The sequence below is a fragment of the Dermacentor albipictus genome, chromosome 8 (assembly GCF_038994185.2).
Source record: "Dermacentor albipictus isolate Rhodes 1998 colony chromosome 8, USDA_Dalb.pri_finalv2, whole genome shotgun sequence".
NCBI lineage: Eukaryota > Metazoa > Arthropoda > Arachnida > Ixodida > Ixodidae > Dermacentor > Dermacentor albipictus.
In genome coordinates this window covers 61,748,982-61,762,068 of record NC_091828.1, presented here as the reverse complement: position 1 = coordinate 61,762,068, position 13,087 = coordinate 61,748,982, and positions in this window count along the sequence as shown.

The following is a 13,087-nucleotide window of genomic DNA, read 5'->3' as shown; positions in this document are numbered from 1 at the left end:
CCAATTTGAAGTAAGAATAACTCATGCACTATTAGTCAGAACGCACAAATTCGTATAGATGATAAATGCACTGCAGCCTAGAAAACCACTAGATATTGTTCTGTATTGAAAACAAAGAAAGATATTCATTCATATATGCTTATTGTTCTGCCAATTTTTATTAAAGCCTATATAATTTTCTAATTGCATTACACGCAATATCTCTCCATAGAAAGCTGGTATAGCTTTTCGTTTAAAGGCATAGCAAACTTAATTTTATTACGTTGAACAGTTTTGTCGGAAACGCAGCACAACCGAGGCTAGTACAGCAAGAACGCCGTTTTTGGATCTCACATTTTTGATTGCCATCGGGCAACACTTTAGTCTAGGCGATGATACACGGTGTAATGGGAAAGGGCAGACAGTAAGCAGTAAGACAGTAAGTGCAGGGCTAAGAATTGGTTAACTTTATGCTTCCATTTCTTTCCAACTTGCCAATATTTGAGAGTCCCGTTTAAATAATTCGGGCCCTAAATGAAGATTCCGCTGCCACCTGTCACGAGAATTTAACAATGTCTCTCAATTTCAACAAATTTCATCGAAATGGGCCAAGACGCAATCCCAGAAAAGCGCTTCTGTTTTTTTTTCATGTATTTGAAAAGGCGGCTCCCTCGTAACGCCAAACGCTGTATGCCTGGTGAGTTGGTTATAAACAAACATAGATAGATAGATAGATAGATAGATAGATAGATAGATAGATAGATAGATAGATAGATAGATAGATAGATAGATAGATATAGATAGATAGATAGATATATATATAGATAGATAGATAGATAGATAGATGGATAGATAGATAGATAGATAGATAGATAGATAGATAGATAGATAGATAGATAGATAGATAGATAGATAGATAGATAGATAGATAGATAGATAGAAGTTTTTTACTGTCTAAATAATAATCTTGGGCAAACTGAAAGCACACAATTGTTTACAGACGCCGTCTCTTTATCGAATACGTACAGTGAACGCCACTGCGCGCGGTCGCCGCGATGGAGTCTCCCGAACCGGCTTCTTGCGTGAAAGGTAGGTAAACGCTGACAGCAAACTATGTGAAATATGTTCTTATAGCGTTTGTATAACTTAATGGAGCGTAATAGAACGAAGCCTCAATGCAGCCATGGTGCAGATTCGCAGCGACCGACTGCGCGTCTGCATGCTTGTCCGTGCACTGTTTCGCTTTCTCCGCGCGCGCGTTTTCGCAACGTGCCATGAGCTTTAGGCCGCAGAATATGACCATTTGACAGTATACAAGCAACCATTGTTGCGTGGGCGCTATCAGAGCTGTTCAAAAATAATTTCATTGTAGAGACTTCGACGCCTACGGGGACTGTGATGTGCCGTTGCGACGATTCAATCTTTCTTTTCTTCTAAATTTTTTGATCTTTCAATACTATTTCACGAGTTGCGTCGCACTGTATGTTTATCGGCGTCCTCAGCGTGCAACTTCCCGCTGCTCCTTTTTTTGTAATCCAGTGCATTAATTCATAACACAAACATGACCGTATACCATGCTTTTTTTAAATGTGCTTCTTACCGCTGCCTTTCCACTCCACTGAACTTGCTAGTATCTATAGAGTTCATAGACCAAACCATCATGACATTAGTCGGGCAGCGGACTCAGGCGAGCGTTTCAGTGCGCGTTTTCAGAACATCGCAGACCGGGCGCCGTAGAAGAAATCTTCCTCGCGTCTGTGCTTGCTGCATACCCGAATTGTAGCCGATGACTGTTTGCCGGTTTTATGTTTCGCGAGCCAAGCTTCACGCAACTTCTTGTCCTGCGGCTACGTGTGAATAAGGCTGCCACCGGCCTCCGTTACGTGCGTCCGGCCCTGCGGCACCGAGCAGTAGCCTACCATGTTGCGCGCCTTCGAAGGCAGCCACTACCTATTGTAGTGCTTTGAATCGTTGTAAAGGAGACACTCGAAGCGGGAAAATTTCGCCACTAAATGAGGAGCGCTGCGTACGAGGGAATTTAAACTCGTTTTCAGCTCGCTTTGGCGCGCCCGCTGCAGCCGACGCGGCCGCTATGTCCACGTGATCCCTCCTAGCACGTCACGCCGACAGTGGCGCCAGCTTTTCCAGTGGTGGAGCTCGAGGCCAATACCAGCCCAGACCCGAGGCAACTAATTCGGCCCGGCCCGGTCTTTCGGGCCAGCGCGGGCGCGCACCGTGGTCTATTTACGAATGCCAACGCCATTGAAAATGCATTGACGGTTACGTATGCCTTTAACACAAATATGCGCAGTCTCAATTCATCTATCTCAAAGCATCCCCTACAACTTTCACCATGTGAAGATACTGAGCGCAAAATTCTATGTCGTGCCTTGCAGTATTTAAGTTAATGGATGTTACATTAGAAAGGATACGCTGCGAAGGAGTTTGTTGCCTATGATGTAGTTTAATTATACCGTTAATTTGTATACAGGGAGACATCTCAGATAAGCACTGTCAAATGACCTGAGAAGAAATAGAGGTTTAATGAGGTGATTCGGCTGGCATTGCGATGCGAAATTGGCTCAATTGAGAATCCACCGCTGTGGCTGTTCTCACGCTTTTCACACGCAAGTTTGTCGTACGAAAAGAACGCTGCCAGTACACAAGTGGAAAAAAATACAGGTAACTGCGATTTTCAAAGGGTGATGTACAAATATTGTATGACTGGGTCATGTTTTTTAAGAAAAGCACATGGTTGAAATGACTTGACAAAGATAACCAGTTTATAAAGTCTCCGCTACGCGCTTATATGATTGTATAATGATGTATGTAATTGTAATATATCGTATAAGATTAATTAAACGTCGGAGAGAGTATAGAGTATGCAGGTTGTAAAATTGATACAAGGCGCAACAACCCTTTTGAAACGCGTTATCCGATCTATAAAGAAACACAGTCCTCGAGAGTGTTGAATGAGTGGCTGCCCTTGTCGCAGAGTAAGGACCATAAATGTTAGCCCTGGTCTCCGGGTCCAATGCCTGAAGATGAACAGCTTGCCTTCCCACAAGAAAATCTTCATTCTTATACATGGCGCAAATCAACTGAAAACTGCCTGATCCAGAAATAGAACCACATTACACGGCGTTTATCTTCGTATGGCAGCGAAATTGCAGCTAGCGGAGATCCTTGCGTACGAGCACGCGAGCGTTCACGAAACTGGCAAACAGACTTACAAAGCTAAGTTATCAATGTTCATAGCCTGAGCTACCAGTTACGAAGTGCCATAAGACAACTGAAATTGACGTTCTCGAATGTCTTATAAAACATAGTGCTGATACGAGTGTATATCCGCTTTAAGTATATTACGTGTATTTAAGAAGTTGGTTCAGTAATTATTGCAGACAAATTAATCAGGAACGATACAAGATAGTCTGGACGCTTTTTCAGCTTGCTCCTATAACGCAGACGGAAGGAAAGGTGAGGTGTGTACATAGATATCGAAAATTTGGTGAATTTGCCAAACTGCTGATAGCATTAAACAACCTTGCTGCTAATAGCTGAGGCACCCTGCATGCGGAAAATACCAGTCTTTCTTGTATGCGTCGTCATCTGGGAAAATAAGTATACAATATTTATAAGTACTAACCATATTAAAACTAATGCATTGCTGCCAAAGTGACCTGACAGGATACTAAAGCCTAGAACGCCATCTGCTTCCTGTGATCTGGCCGAAGGGATAGTAAATGACTTTCCACTGGTCCAGAACTTGGCAGTTTATCTGCCACCGTGACGGATCACGACGTAGTTCCCGCTTCATTCTGATAGCAGGCTTTTGCATAATTTTGCAAACCTCGCTCTAAGATGAATCATAAGTCTCGTTAATTCCTAAGCGACACGATATTTATTCAGACGCTCAAGGACAGAAACATCACTCTGGGTTTACGGTAGAAATTTATGGCCATAATTATTATGAGACCATGGATCCGCGACCCACATTGCTTTCATCAGGACAAGACTAGGAAAGTGTCCATAAGAACTGCAAGTTGAACAATTGGCTGAGGCATGTTGGGAGCATAACGGCTGCACAGGCCGAACACAAACTACAAATACTACAAGACAGCTACAGCCGTGACGAAAAAGACCTTAAATATCTTACATTTGAGTCCTCCGAACAATACTGCTCTAAGCGTAACTGCTGTTTTACGCCAGACCGCTACCCAAGGGCAACAGCTTTCTCAGTCTATTGCCAACAATATCTTTCCATCTTACTTTATTCGAAGAGCGTGTTCTACCCAGCATGTACATAGTTTAGGTGTCCCAAGAATGCATCACAAGGAATACCAAAAATATCAATCAGAAGTGAAAATAAGTGCGCGCTAGCAATTAACGTAATGATCAGGTTTACTATATAACGAGAAATCAAAGGATGGGAGAAAAAAAAAATAATCGGCCCTTCCACTGTGTGAACAAGGACGACCATGCGAAGCTCTTATGTGTTCTTCTACAATGACGAAATTATATATGTGTATGACTATGTATATGCAAAATAAAGCCCGCGTCTCGCCAATGCTGCTTTGCCGCCACCGGTGCTCACGTTTTCCGGTTTTGTTCGCGTGCCCTCTCGTCACGATCACGCTGCGGATCCTCGCCGGCTAGGAGATTGCCACCAACGTCTGTAGATTCGTTGATGGCTACAACGGGGACATTCCCGGTTCTGCTCACGCTGCCGTTCTCGACGGACACGTTGTCGGTCTTCGACGGTCGGCACACACGACGGGCCAGGCTCATCGACAGACGCACTATCGGCCTTAGCGGCTTCCCGCCGCCGGCGCAACTATTCTCGCTGTCGCTCCCGTCGTCGTTCTAGAAGGACACGTTGCACCTCTTCTGTGCTCACGATATGCGTCCTCCCCATGGAACCGCCCAAGAACAACTGCCGATAAGGTCGCTAGGCGACATCGACGTCACTCAATACACGAACTCAGATTGGACGATACATACGTGTACGTTCATTACGGCCTTTAAACAGACACGGCTGCTAGGGGGCCTACATGCAAGCGCAGAACAGCACTTGCATGTAGGCTTCCTAACGGATGGATGCTATGAGCGCCCTCTTTGTAACGGGACGGTGGGTTACGCCATCAAGCTCTTGGCATTATATTGCCTAATATCCTACCTATGTTAGAAAAGAAATAAGAGGAAAAAAAAACACGATGAATTCCCATCCCGTAGCCAAAGTTTCTGAATCCCTTTGTGAACTTGGCTTTTGCAAGTCTCCGTTGTTTGTCGTTTCCCTACTTTCCTTCCACCAATCTTGCAATCGCCTCTTAGTAATCTTTAGTGCGGAATACTTCCTTTCCCCCTGTTCTCACTGAACCCAAGGACCTCAGGGAGGCCAGTGGTGCCTATATCGATCGCAGGGCAGATATCTTCACATCCTGATAAAACATGCGCCATAATTTCCCTTGCAGCAAGCACATGCTTCTTCTTCTTTCTTCTGGTGTCAGCACATGCTTCTTCTTGTTTCTTCGGTGTCATGCCTGTGGGAAGAGCCTAGCAGACGAAACTTGCGCTTCGAATGAACTTTGTGCGCATGCGCTACTCTTGCTGATCTCGTCGCTTCGCGCCGTTTGAAGGCGCTGACCGGCCGGTCAATCGACGCTCGTGCAGTACTGTTAATTGATTGGTCGACCTTGCTCGTGGAGATGGCTTCTGACTATTTCCGACTTGAAATCGTCGGCATCTCTGCATTCCCGACACAGTACGTACTGGATTTCCTTATTCGAGGCTCTCGGTAATGACGTACAGTTTTCCGGATTCGTTGTGTGACAGGCGTCATGTCCCAGCAACCACCATATCTATAAAACAAACCACCAATAAGCACTGGGCGCAATTTCGACGAATCTTCACCCCTTCTTGCTATCTGTTCCTGCCTGTTCACAGGCACATGGGACCGGTGAAGCTGTCCTTACCGAGCCTTTATCCTGCCATCCCCAGCGCTTATGTACATCGGTGTACTTATATGGCAAATAAACTCCTATTCTATTCCCTTTTTTATATTTTCTTGTGTCAGCGTCCAAAATTCGCACCGAGCACTTCGAACAGTGCGACGTCGCAGGTGCCCTACGGCGAGCGCGCTTGCCATTTTCGTTGTAGGAGATCGATAGCGCACTTACGGTGTGACGTAAGTCGCACCACAATAACAATAATAAACATGAAATGTTTATTAAACCTGCCCCTCTTAGTTCATTTATTTGCCCCTCTAATTTCATCATTTATCATAACTTTTTACACACTATCTGGGTCAGGCCAGCACCTTTCATTTCTTCTCACCGTGATCATATTGAGAAAGTTAGCATATCGGATTTCAATATTATCATGGGCGCGAATTAATTTTTACCAATGACGGGCAAAGACTGGAACAGCTTATCCATTCATTAACAAGTGCAATTAATCTACTTATGTTTAGAAACACACTCGAAAACGAACTTTTGTCATATACTTACTATTTGTCTTGCCTATGTGTATGTACCTTTCTCTATTGCAGCGTTTTCATCAGCATCATGATCAAAAAAGTTAACAATGCATTTTACAAATCTACTGTACATAATATGTTTTTCGAACCTCTTTACCATTGTGCACATCACATTTGTACTTGTATCTTTTGTATCTCTGTTTATTATCATCGCATGTCAACTCAAAATTTGGAATAATCACTTTTGTGATTTATTTCGTTTCGGTTACTTTTACCGATGTCTACTTTGTATTCTCTTAGCCCCTCCCTTCTATAATGTACTGCGTACCTTGAGGGTAAAATAAATGAAACGAAACGTAAAACAACCTTCATGTAATTAACTTCATGTCATGCATGTCATGCATGACATGCATTTCATGTCATTTATGCAATTCATGCCAAGTCATGACATGCATGTATTGTCGCGCCACGTCATCGATGACTCGTGCATATCCTGATTTTTCTATTATAAAGCATTTAGATGTTGTAACCTTTAATTGACGGCAGCCACTCCATTTCACATCGGGATCTCAAAAATACAGAATAGGTCACAACAAACATAGTGAAATGATAACAACGCAAATTCCGGTAACATAAGTGCACTAATGTCCCACTATTAACTTAAAGACAACTCGTAAAGAGCCATATCCAGTTAAAGAAACGACCACGTGGCGTAAGAGCACAGGCAGGCAGGCAGGCAGGCAGGCAGGCAGGCAGGCAGGCAGGCAGGCAGGCAGGCAGGCAGGCAGGCAGGCAGGCAGGCAGGCAGGCAGGCAGGCAGGCAGGCAGGCAGGCAGGCAGGCAGGCAGGCAGGCAGGCAGGCAGGCAGGCAGGCAGGCAGGCAGGCAGGCAGGCAGGCAGGCAGGCAGGCAGGCAGGCAGGCAGGCAGGCAGGCAGGCAGGCAGGCAGGCAGGCAGGCAGGCAGGCAGGCAGGCAGGCAGGCAGGCAGGCAGGCAGGCAGGCAGGCAGGCAGGCAGGCAGGCAGGCAGGCAGGCAGGCAGGCAGGCAGGCAGGCAGGCAGGCAGGCAGGCAGGCAGGCAGGCAGGCAGGCAGGCAGGCAGGCAGGCAGGCAGGCAGGCAGGCAGGCAGGCAGGCAGGCAGGCAGGCAGGCAGGCAGGCAGGCAGGCAGGCAGGCAGGCAGGCAGGCAGGCAGGCAGGCAGGCAGGCAGGCAGGCAGGCAGGCAGGCAGGCAGGCAGGCAGGCAGGCAGGCAGGCAGGCAGGCAGGCAGGCAGGCAGGCAGGCAGGCAGGCAGGCAGGCAGGCAGGCAGGCAGGCAGGCAGGCAGGCAGGCAGGCAGGCAGGCAGGCAGGCAGGCAGGCAGGCAGGCAGGCAGGCAGGCAGGCAGGCAGGCAGGCAGGCAGGCAGGCAGGCAGGCAGGCAGGCAGGCAGGCAGGCAGGCAGGCAGGCAGGCAGGCAGGCAGGCAGGCAGGCAGGCAGGCAGGCAGGCAGGCAGGCAGGCAGGCAGGCAGGCAGGCAGGCAGGCAGGCAGGCAGGCAGGCAGGCAGGCAGGCAGGCAGGCAGGCAGGCAGGCAGGCAGGCAGGCAGGCAGGCAGGCAGGCAGGCAGGCAGGCAGGCAGGCAGGCAGGCAGGCAGGCAGGCAGGCAGGCAGGCAGGCAGGCAGGCAGGCAGGCAGGCAGGCAGGCAGGCAGGCAGGCAGGCAGGCAGGCAGGCAGGCAGGCAGGCAGGCAGGCAGGCAGGCAGGCAGGCAGGCAGGCAGGCAGGCAGGCAGGCAGGCAGGCAGGCAGGCAGGCAGGCAGGCAGGCAGGCAGGCAGGCAGGCAGGCAGGCAGGCAGGCAGGCAGGCAGGCAGGCAGGCAGGCAGGCAGGCAGGCAGGCAGGCAGGCAGGCAGGCAGGCAGGCAGGCAGGCAGGCAGGCAGGCAGGCAGGCAGGCAGGCAGGCAGGCAGGCAGGCAGGCAGGCAGGCAGGCAGGCAGGCAGGCAGGCAGGCAGGCAGGCAGGCAGGCAGGCAGGCAGGCAGGCAGGCAGGCAGGCAGGCAGGCAGGCAGGCAGGCAGGCAGGCAGGCAGGCAGGCAGGCAGGCAGGCAGGCAGGCAGGCAGGCAGGCAGGCAGGCAGGCAGGCAGGCAGGCAGGCAGGCAGGCAGGCAGGCAGGCAGGCAGGCAGGCAGGCAGGCAGGCAGGCAGGCAGGCAGGCAGGCAGGCAGGCAGGCAGGCAGGCAGGCAGGCAGGCAGGCAGGCAGGCAGGCAGGCAGGCAGGCAGGCAGGCAGGCAGGCAGGCAGGCAGGCAGGCAGGCAGGCAGGCAGGCAGGCAGGCAGGCAGGCAGGCAGGCAGGCAGGCAGGCAGGCAGGCAGGCAGGCAGGCAGGCAGGCAGGCAGGCAGGCAGGCAGGCAGGCAGGCAGGCAGGCAGGCAGGCAGGCAGGCAGGCAGGCAGGCAGGCAGGCAGGCAGGCAGGCAGGCAGGCAGGCAGGCAGGCAGGCAGGCAGGCAGGCAGGCAGGCAGGCAGGCAGGCAGGCAGGCAGGCAGGCAGGCAGGCAGGCAGGCAGGCAGGCAGGCAGGCAGGCAGGCAGGCAGGCAGGCAGGCAGGCAGGCAGGCAGGCAGGCAGGCAGGCAGGCAGGCAGGCAGGCAGGCAGGCAGGCAGGCAGGCAGGCAGGCAGGCAGGCAGGCAGGCAGGCAGGCAGGCAGGCAGGCAGGCAGGCAGGCAGGCAGGCAGGCAGGCAGGCAGGCAGGCAGGCAGGCAGGCAGGCAGGCAGGCAGGCAGGCAGGCAGGCAGGCAGGCAGGCAGGCAGGCAGGCAGGCAGGCAGGCAGGCAGGCAGGCAGGCAGGCAGGCAGGCAGGCAGGCAGGCAGGCAGGCAGGCAGGCAGGCAGGCAGGCAGGCAGGCAGGCAGGCAGGCAGGCAGGCAGGCAGGCAGGCAGGCAGGCAGGCAGGCAGGCAGGCAGGCAGGCAGGCAGGCAGGCAGGCAGGCAGGCAGGCAGGCAGGCAGGCAGGCAGGCAGGCAGGCAGGCAGGCAGGCAGGCAGGCAGGCAGGCAGGCAGGCAGGCAGGCAGGCAGGCAGGCAGGCAGGCAGGCAGGCAGGCAGGCAGGCAGGCAGGCAGGCAGGCAGGCAGGCAGGCAGGCAGGCAGGCAGGCAGGCAGGCAGGCAGGCAGGCAGGCAGGCAGGCAGGCAGGCAGGCAGGCAGGCAGGCAGGCAGGCAGGCAGGCAGGCAGGCAGGCAGGCAGGCAGGCAGGCAGGCAGGCAGGCAGGCAGGCAGGCAGGCAGGCAGGCAGGCAGGCAGGCAGGCAGGCAGGCAGGCAGGCAGGCAGGCAGGCAGGCAGGCAGGCAGGCAGGCAGGCAGGCAGGCAGGCAGGCAGGCAGGCAGGCAGGCAGGCAGGCAGGCAGGCAGGCAGGCAGGCAGGCAGGCAGGCAGGCAGGCAGGCAGGCAGGCAGGCAGGCAGGCAGGCAGGCAGGCAGGCAGGCAGGCAGGCAGGCAGGCAGGCAGGCAGGCAGGCAGGCAGGCAGGCAGGCAGGCAGGCAGGCAGGCAGGCAGGCAGGCAGGCAGGCAGGCAGGCAGGCAGGCAGGCAGGCAGGCAGGCAGGCAGGCAGGCAGGCAGGCAGGCAGGCAGGCAGGCAGGCAGGCAGGCAGGCAGGCAGGCAGGCAGGCAGGCAGGCAGGCAGGCAGGCAGGCAGGCAGGCAGGCAGGCAGGCAGGCAGGCAGGCAGGCAGGCAGGCAGGCAGGCAGGCAGGCAGGCAGGCAGGCAGGCAGGCAGGCAGGCAGGCAGGCAGGCAGGCAGGCAGGCAGGCAGGCAGGCAGGCAGGCAGGCAGGCAGGCAGGCAGGCAGGCAGGCAGGCAGGCAGGCAGGCAGGCAGGCAGGCAGGCAGGCAGGCAGGCAGGCAGGCAGGCAGGCAGGCAGGCAGGCAGGCAGGCAGGCAGGCAGGCAGGCAGGCAGGCAGGCAGGCAGGCAGGCAGGCAGGCAGGCAGGCAGGCAGGCAGGCAGGCAGGCAGGCAGGCAGGCAGGCAGGCAGGCAGGCAGGCAGGCAGGCAGGCAGGCAGGCAGGCAGGCAGGCAGGCAGGCAGGCAGGCAGGCAGGCAGGCAGGCAGGCAGGCAGGCAGGCAGGCAGGCAGGCAGGCAGGCAGGCAGGCAGGCAGGCAGGCAGGCAGGCAGGCAGGCAGGCAGGCAGGCAGGCAGGCAGGCAGGCAGGCAGGCAGGCAGGCAGGCAGGCAGGCAGGCAGGCAGGCAGGCAGGCAGGCAGGCAGGCAGGCAGGCAGGCAGGCAGGCAGGCAGGCAGGCAGGCAGGCAGGCAGGCAGGCAGGCAGGCAGGCAGGCAGGCAGGCAGGCAGGCAGGCAGGCAGGCAGGCAGGCAGGCAGGCAGGCAGGCAGGCAGGCAGGCAGGCAGGCAGGCAGGCAGGCAGGCAGGCAGGCAGGCAGGCAGGCAGGCAGGCAGGCAGGCAGGCAGGCAGGCAGGCAGGCAGGCAGGCAGGCAGGCAGGCAGGCAGGCAGGCAGGCAGGCAGGCAGGCAGGCAGGCAGGCAGGCAGGCAGGCAGGCAGGCAGGCAGGCAGGCAGGCAGGCAGGCAGGCAGGCAGGCAGGCAGGCAGGCAGGCAGGCAGGCAGGCAGGCAGGCAGGCAGGCAGGCAGGCAGGCAGGCAGGCAGGCAGGCAGGCAGGCAGGCAGGCAGGCAGGCAGGCAGGCAGGCAGGCAGGCAGGCAGGCAGGCAGGCAGGCAGGCAGGCAGGCAGGCAGGCAGGCAGGCAGGCAGGCAGGCAGGCAGGCAGGCAGGCAGGCAGGCAGGCAGGCAGGCAGGCAGGCAGGCAGGCAGGCAGGCAGGCAGGCAGGCAGGCAGGCAGGCAGGCAGGCAGGCAGGCAGGCAGGCAGGCAGGCAGGCAGGCAGGCAGGCAGGCAGGCAGGCAGGCAGGCAGGCAGGCAGGCAGGCAGGCAGGCAGGCAGGCAGGCAGGCAGGCAGGCAGGCAGGCAGGCAGGCAGGCAGGCAGGCAGGCAGGCAGGCAGGCAGGCAGGCAGGCAGGCAGGCAGGCAGGCAGGCAGGCAGGCAGGCAGGCAGGCAGGCAGGCAGGCAGGCAGGCAGGCAGGCAGGCAGGCAGGCAGGCAGGCAGGCAGGCAGGCAGGCAGGCAGGCAGGCAGGCAGGCAGGCAGGCAGGCAGGCAGGCAGGCAGGCAGGCAGGCAGGCAGGCAGGCAGGCAGGCAGGCAGGCAGGCAGGCAGGCAGGCAGGCAGGCAGGCAGGCAGGCAGGCAGGCAGGCAGGCAGGCAGGCAGGCAGGCAGGCAGGCAGGCAGGCAGGCAGGCAGGCAGGCAGGCAGGCAGGCAGGCAGGCAGGCAGGCAGGCAGGCAGGCAGGCAGGCAGGCAGGCAGGCAGGCAGGCAGGCAGGCAGGCAGGCAGGCAGGCAGGCAGGCAGGCAGGCAGGCAGGCAGGCAGGCAGGCAGGCAGGCAGGCAGGCAGGCAGGCAGGCAGGCAGGCAGGCAGGCAGGCAGGCAGGCAGGCAGGCAGGCAGGCAGGCAGGCAGGCAGGCAGGCAGGCAGGCAGGCAGGCAGGCAGGCAGGCAGGCAGGCAGGCAGGCAGGCAGGCAGGCAGGCAGGCAGGCAGGCAGGCAGGCAGGCAGGCAGGCAGGCAGGCAGGCAGGCAGGCAGGCAGGCAGGCAGGCAGGCAGGCAGGCAGGCAGGCAGGCAGGCAGGCAGGCAGGCAGGCAGGCAGGCAGGCAGGCAGGCAGGCAGGCAGGCAGGCAGGCAGGCAGGCAGGCAGGCAGGCAGGCAGGCAGGCAGGCAGGCAGGCAGGCAGGCAGGCAGGCAGGCAGGCAGGCAGGCAGGCAGGCAGGCAGGCAGGCAGGCAGGCAGGCAGGCAGGCAGGCAGGCAGGCAGGCAGGCAGGCAGGCAGGCAGGCAGGCAGGCAGGCAGGCAGGCAGGCAGGCAGGCAGGCAGGCAGGCAGGCAGGCAGGCAGGCAGGCAGGCAGGCAGGCAGGCAGGCAGGCAGGCAGGCAGGCAGGCAGGCAGGCAGGCAGGCAGGCAGGCAGGCAGGCAGGCAGGCAGGCAGGCAGGCAGGCAGGCAGGCAGGCAGGCAGGCAGGCAGGCAGGCAGGCAGGCAGGCAGGCAGGCAGGCAGGCAGGCAGGCAGGCAGGCAGGCAGGCAGGCAGGCAGGCAGGCAGGCAGGCAGGCAGGCAGGCAGGCAGGCAGGCAGGCAGGCAGGCAGGCAGGCAGGCAGGCAGGCAGGCAGGCAGGCAGGCAGGCAGGCAGGCAGGCAGGCAGGCAGGCAGGCAGGCAGGCAGGCAGGCAGGCAGGCAGGCAGGCAGGCAGGCAGGCAGGCAGGCAGGCAGGCAGGCAGGCAGGCAGGCAGGCAGGCAGGCAGGCAGGCAGGCAGGCAGGCAGGCAGGCAGGCAGGCAGGCAGGCAGGCAGGCAGGCAGGCAGGCAGGCAGGCAGGCAGGCAGGCAGGCAGGCAGGCAGGCAGGCAGGCAGGCAGGCAGGCAGGCAGGCAGGCAGGCAGGCAGGCAGGCAGGCAGGCAGGCAGGCAGGCAGGCAGGCAGGCAGGCAGGCAGGCAGGCAGGCAGGCAGGCAGGCAGGCAGGCAGGCAGGCAGGCAGGCAGGCAGGCAGGCAGGCAGGCAGGCAGGCAGGCAGGCAGGCAGGCAGGCAGGCAGGCAGGCAGGCAGGCAGG